The sequence below is a fragment of the Myiozetetes cayanensis genome, unplaced genomic scaffold (genome assembly GCF_022539395.1).
Source record: "Myiozetetes cayanensis isolate MyiCay16 unplaced genomic scaffold, myiCay2020 scf9, whole genome shotgun sequence".
NCBI lineage: Eukaryota > Metazoa > Chordata > Aves > Passeriformes > Tyrannidae > Myiozetetes > Myiozetetes cayanensis.
The window spans coordinates 37,020,026-37,025,332 of record NW_026088185.1 but is presented as its reverse complement, the minus strand read 5'-3'; positions in this window follow the sequence as shown (position 1 = coordinate 37,025,332).

The window sequence follows — 5,307 nt, the reverse complement described above, 5'->3', positions numbered from 1 at the left end:
TGTTCCTCAAAAATCTTATCAGATCCCCCAGACTTAACTTTTTGTCACCACCAATGTAGTTTTTTTTTTTTCCAATTCTGCAATTCATATTCCCTTTGATAGGTGGAGGTTTATATGTTTTCAACACACACACACACAAAAAAGCATTATCTTTGTTTAGATACCTTATTATTTGCTTTTGTCAGAGGCTCTTCTTTCACTCATTTCCCATCAGTGTTTCTCTGAGTGTTTTAAGCTGTTGATAAATGAGAGTTTAAAAGGTTTATGCATTTGTTGCTTGAGCTGCTCATCAAAGGTATCTCGATGTATTAAGAAAAAAGAGCATATAAAATTATACAGATTCATTTCCAGAGTCCTGGGAGGAATTTGGGCACAAAAATGTACCTGTTGGACACCAGTTGGGGCTGGACAACTCAGGAATGATGGGGTGTGGTATGAAATACCTACCCTGGGACATGCAGCTGGAACAGCCATCTGAAATCTCCCACTTCAGAGAATTAGATCATCTAATTCCCCCTGCTGCCAGGGCAGAATTGCTCCTTATATTTTCAGGAGCATCCTCAAGCGTGCCATTAAATAACACAATTAATTGGGGCTGCAGGCAAAGATCTCACAGGTCCTGGTTTGGGACATCCAGAGGTAAGAATGGTTTCTCCTTTCCCTCACATTTATTGATGTGAGAGCAGCTTCCACCCAGCAGATCAAGGGGTTCCACCTGTCCTACCATCAGCAGACAGGGACACTTTCCAGTCTCCAGCCCAGAACTCCATTTATGCCCCCAGCTCATCTCAGATTTGAGGCTTCCTTGGGGATCAAATCCTGCAAACAACAGAAAGATTCCTGTTGAGATTCTTTCTTCCAGCACCACTTTGTGCCTCAATCACAGTGTCTAAGATGACCCTCAGTGCCTCTGAACCTTTCCCTGGGGAACAGGATGAAGAGGCATTTGCATGCCCAGCCCCTTTTTTTCCTGACATTTCCTGGCAAGTAGATGGAGCTTCGTTAGTTCCACGTTATTTATTTGATCTTCCCCGTTTTTATTCCTGCCTTTGATTACCCAATAACGCTGGAAATTATTTTGAAGACTACGAGGGGGGTTCGTCATAAATAACAAATCTGCCACCTGACCCTCGTTATTCTCCCGTTCCTTTTTTACAGGGCTTCATTTTACATACTCAAAAACGTGAGAGAAAATATAAAGGGGGAAAAAAACCCACCAAAAACACGTGAGGAAAGATGTCACACTGACAAATCCACATGATGGCTCCAGCTTTTATCTCTGGGAATGCCAGCAGCCCTTGGATGTCGGCAGCAGCTTTGCAAGAGGAGTTGTTACAGCACTGGAGTGATCAATAGCACCATTAATCTTTCATGGGCTCCTTATTCCGTGCCCAGTCCGTAATTAAGAGGGAAAAAACCCACCCCCAATTCCTGGAAGTGCTCAAGGCCACGTTGGACAAGGCCTAGTGAAAGGTGTCCCTGTCAGGGGTCACCCCTGCAGGAGGTTGGAATGAGATGAGCTTTAATCCCACAATATGCTGAGCTGGAAGGGACCCACAGGGATCATCGAGTCCAACTCCTGGCCCTGCACAGAACCATCCCCAAGAGTCCCACCCTGTGCCCCAGAGGATCATCCAAACCCTCCTGGAGCTCTGGCAGCCTTGGGGCTGTGCCCACTGCCCTGGGGAGCCTGTTCAGTGCCAACCACCCTCTGGGGGAAGAACCTTTCCCTGAGATCCACCCTGAGCCTGCCCTGGCACAGCTCCAGCCATTCCCTGGGGGCTGTCCCTGTCACCCAGAGCAGGGATTGGGACCTGCCCCTACTGAGGAAGCTGGAACTGCACTGAGCTCTCCTCTCAGTCTCCTCTCCTCCAGGCTTGGAGCAACCTGCTCCAGTGGAAGGTGTCCCTTGCCAGGAGCTTGGAATGTGAGGAGCTTAAAGGTCTCTTCCAACCCAAACCGTCCTGGAATTCGGTGATTCCACGGAATAAATGTAAAATACAACCCAAAGCAGTGGGTTGGATTGGGGAGCTCTGCCTGTGACCACGGTGAGAATGGCACAGCCTGAGCACACATTAGTGCAGCAATTACCATATAGCTCACTCTTTAAGTATTATTGTAAGTGTTATTTAAGAGCTGTGCTGTCCCTGGATAGATCCCCGTCTCCCTGAGGACGCCTCTGGAAGCTGAGGGGGGAATGTGCCGAGCAGAAATGACTTTATTTAATAACCTTCAGATGAAATGACAAGCACAGCGTGCGGAAGGAGGAAGAAAAGGGCAGGGTCATGACACAAGAGCAAGAAGGATCAGAGTAAACAAGCCTGGGATTTTGGGGGAGAAACAAAGCCAAGGAAACGGGGGAGATTTTGACGGGAATTTTTCCCCAATAAAATAAATGCAAAGCCCTCATCTGGCAACTTCCAAATCGAAATTCAAAGGGAAAATAAAATAACCTCTGAGGTTTTTGAGATGGCCCGAGGTACCACAGAGCTGTCACGAGGTCAATCCAGCTGAAGAGCCCTCCCAGGGAGCAGGGATGCAGCATTCCCGACTGGTAGCAGGGAGAGAGAAAGGCAGGGGGAGAGTGCACTTTAACTGGGAAGATTCCCATCCCGGGAAGGTTTAAATTATCCCCACCATAAAGCAGAGTGGGGGCAACACCTGATGGGATTTACGTTCCCTGACACTGCCCCAGGTGGAGCTCTGGGAAGGGCTGGGATCCTGCTTTCCTGGGAGGAAAAAAATCATTTCAAATTCATTCACTCCTCCGTTGTCAGTGTAAAATGTTTGGGTTTTTTTTTTCCCGTGGAAATGAAATAGTTCCAGCACAGTCCTCACTGGCATTTTAGGATTAGAAGAGGCAAATGAAATGCTCTCTTGAATCCAAATATCAGAATGAGGGACTTGGGAAATGCTGGAATTTTACAGGCTGGTTTTCAGTCTCAAAGACATACCCGTGTAAGTAGAGAAGACTGTGCAAATAACAGTGAAAGACCTGATTTTACGTTTTTCTTGGAGTATTTGCCTAAGAAAATTCATGCAGCTCCGCCTGGGAAGACACAAAGACCGTGGCTGAAAGCTGAGTGAACACTCTGCCTCCTCATAAAGTGACTTTCTACATCTGCAAGGCAATAAAATGGGAAATAAATGTCATGCGCAGGGAAAAATAAACACCAAAACCTATCAAAATTCAACCTCTTTTTATTTTTTTTTCTTTCTTTTCTTGCAGAAGCAACATTTATGGCAGGCTTTTTATGGATTGGCTTCCAAATGGAGAGAAGAAACATCAAGTCCCAGGCCTGGTGTTTTCTCCCCACTCACACTGAGCTTTGCATCCCCACAACCTGTTCCCCCCCCTCCCTTCCCGAAATTCCTGCAGAGCCACTTTGCATACATGCAAACAACATTCCATATTTTCCCTGCTGGAAGCACCAGCTGCCTTTGCCTTTACTGCACTGGGCCATAAACGCTGGCAAAACGGCAGGAGCTGCAATAAAACCAACCCTGAACGTGCAGCAACGCCTCAGAACAAAGAACTGGGAGCTTGGAGAGACCTGGATTAATTAACTTGAAACAGGGATTGACAAAAGGATTTGAACGACCCAAGAGGGGCTGGTTTTCCCGGGATACTCCGGGATGGATAACACCTTTCAGAATTATATCAATGGAGGGAAAGAGCCTCGGTAAGGGATATTCCAAAGGTTGGATTTGCACGGAGCTGGGGCTTTCGTGTCGCTCTCAAGCCAGGGAAAGACCAACAACATTCAAAGGCACCATTCCCAGCTCACGGCTTCACTAAAACAGGAGCGAGAGGAGCGATTGAATCTCCTGCTAAAATTCTGATTATTGGCCGCTGGCCGCGTTCAGCGGGAAGCTTTTAAACCCCGTTTGCTGCTGTCTGAGGGGCCTGGCTGGGCTCTTTCAGATGTATCGATCCACCCCATCCCGACCCCCATCCTGAATCCCTGACACACAAAAGGGCTCATTTCACGCCCAGCTGGATTCCCTTTGGAGAGGACATTCCTAAACCGGCTCCCCCCGAGGGAAGGGTGGGGGAAGGCACCACGCGAATGGTATTTCTGGGAAAATAAAATCACTCCCGGTATATTGAGTGATTTAAGCTGGGAAATAGCTATAATCTATCCCGGGTTTTTATACTAAAAGTGGTGATGGGGAGGGGGATTAGGCAGCGCTGGAAACCCTTGTGGAGAATCCAACAGCAGTGTTTAAGAGGAGGATAAATCCCACCTTCAGCCAGCCACAGCAAACTGGAGGTTGGGTGTGGAAAATGGGATCAGGTTTTTTGTCCATGTGAGCCACGCTGGGCAAAGCACTTCGGAAATAATCAATTAACAGAGGCGAGTTAATTTTCTTGATTAAAGAAAAGCCAGAGCTGCCCAGCCCACCCCCAGGAGAGCTTGGCTGGCAAGGTTTGGGTGGAGTGAGCCCATCTGCAGGTATCACATTCCCAGTGTGTTGGTGCCTCCTCTCTTCAGCCACGCTCAGCACCGCTGGGAATTTTAACAAATCCAGAGAACCCCAGGGAAGTTCTCCTGTGCAGGAGCATCGTTTCTGTTCCAGCACCTCCTGCCTCACCCACAGGTAAAGATTTCAGCTTTATGTGAAGTTATTTCAGTCCACATTGTCACCCTTCCTTTTATATATGTATTTTTATATTTATTTCTGCCCAGAGAAGCAGCCCCATCCCTGAAAATGTTCAAGGCCAGGTTGGACACGGCTTGGAGCAACCTGGTCCAGTGGAAGGTGTCCTTGCCCATGAAGGAGGTTTGGAACCAGATGACCTTTACAGGTCCCTTCCAATCCATTCCAAACCATTCCATGATTCTGGGATCCTGAGGCTGAAACCCCTCCTGCTCTCAGAAACTGCTGTTCCCCGTGGGCAGAGCCTGCAGGTACCTCCTGGCACCTCTGGGGAGCTGACTTGGAGACGCAGGGGCTGGAGATGAGCCAACCCCAGCTTTGCAGTAGAAACATATTTGCCATAAAACCGCTCCCTGGCCAATGCCAGATAACAGGGCTCTCCAAAAATTTTGTTTTCTTTTTTTTATTATTTTTTTTCTTCAGCCACAAAGCCCTTGCGTTCATTCAGCAGAGCTGTGAGTGCCCAGGGTGGACCTTTGCTGTGGGCACCCTTTGCAGCAGCCCAGGTGTTCCCTGAGCACCCCAAGGTCAAGCGAAAGCACCGACCGAAACATTCCTGCAAACGTCAACAAGAGAAATCAAAGCGGGAACGGCGTTATCAGCGCCGGCCCAAATGAGAGATTATCGCGTTTCCGCGGGGCAATA